Here is a 216-nt window from a genome sequence, read left to right on the forward strand (position 1 = left end):
ATTATTCTATCCCTAATGATTTGGTTAAATCTTAATTTCATTCTTAATATATAAAATGTCTTATTTTTGTCTTACATATTTTATTTATTATTTTTATTATTTGGTCAAAATTAAAAATTTGTTTTTCAAAAATATTATTTTTCTTTTATTATTATCTTCTTATTTCTCTTATTATTCTGTTATTTTTATTCTCAAATTATTAAAATCACAATTATG

Source organism: Arachis ipaensis, chromosome B09 (genome assembly GCF_000816755.2).
Source record: "Arachis ipaensis cultivar K30076 chromosome B09, Araip1.1, whole genome shotgun sequence".
NCBI lineage: Eukaryota > Viridiplantae > Streptophyta > Magnoliopsida > Fabales > Fabaceae > Arachis > Arachis ipaensis.